General features: G+C 44.6%; 1 non-coding gene across 1 annotated transcript; it reads left to right on the forward strand.

Annotated features, from left to right (window-relative positions):
- Positions 1–212: 212 nt before the first annotated feature.
- On the forward strand, positions 213–297 carry TRNAQ-UUG (transfer RNA glutamine (anticodon UUG)). Its single transcript has one exon. It is a non-coding gene; the product is annotated as a tRNA-Gln (tRNA).
- Positions 298–1,015: the final 718 nt, after the last annotated feature.

Raw genomic sequence — 1,015 nt, forward strand, 5'->3', positions numbered from 1 at the left:
AAGAATTAAAAAAAAGAGAGAAGACACAAATTATCAAAATCACCAAAGAAAGAGGGGGTGTCATTACTAATCTGATAAAAGTATTTTTTTTATATTTTAAAATATTTTATTTAAGAAAAAACTTTTAAGTTTATTTATTTTAAGTAATCTCTACACTCGAAGTGGGGCTTGAACTCAAAACCCTCCGATTAAGATTTGCATGCTTTTGGGGCGCCTGGGTGGCTCAGTCGGTTGGGCGCCTGACTTTGGCTCAGGTCATGATCTCACAGTTCGTGGGTTCGAGCCCCACGTCGGGCTCTGGGCTGACCGCTCAGAGCCTGGAGCCTGCTTCAGATTCTTGTGTCTCCCTCTGTTTCTGCCCCTCCCCTGCTCACACTCTGTCTCTCCTTCAAAAATAAACATTAAAAAAAAAATGGCATGGCCCTTGCAGGAAAGAGAAATTCCTAAGTATTAATTCATTCCTTATTCTTACCTGGGACCTTGAGCATTATTATAAATAAACAGTTGCTCTCGCACCAAAAACCGAATGCAGTTACTGTGCCTTTGAGAAGGGTAGTGCCTGCTGGGGAGAGGCCAGAACTGGTCTACCTCTGGAAGCACTGGTAGGGATTTTTAAATTTTACTTTATTTGATATCTTACTTGATGCTTTGTTTTGCAATTTGGGGAAGGAAATGATGGTTGGTAAATAGAAAAGTTTCTCTCTTTACCAACCTCCTACCTTCCCTGAAGCTCTGGCTCCCAGCTCTGGTGACATGACTTCCCGCTTCTCACTTTGGACCAGAGGGGGCTCGTCTGGACACTAAATCCTGAGACTGCCGAGGCAGACCCACAAAGCTGGTGCTGATGCTGACAGGAGCGGGGTTCCAGCCTGGGCATGCCAGGGCCTGCGATGTGTGGGGTCCCTCTCTCCCTGAGCCCCAAAGTCCTTTACCAAAAATGCATTCACTTATGCATCTAGCATGCTAATAACTGTCGAAGAGGTCAATTCTGCACCAGTGTTCAAACAAACATGCT

This window comes from Lynx rufus, unplaced genomic scaffold (assembly GCF_022079265.1).
Source record: "Lynx rufus isolate CCGP_SWC_20201006 ecotype Redwood Valley unplaced genomic scaffold, mLynRuf1.p SCAF_6, whole genome shotgun sequence".
Taxonomy (NCBI): Eukaryota; Metazoa; Chordata; class Mammalia; order Carnivora; family Felidae; genus Lynx; species Lynx rufus.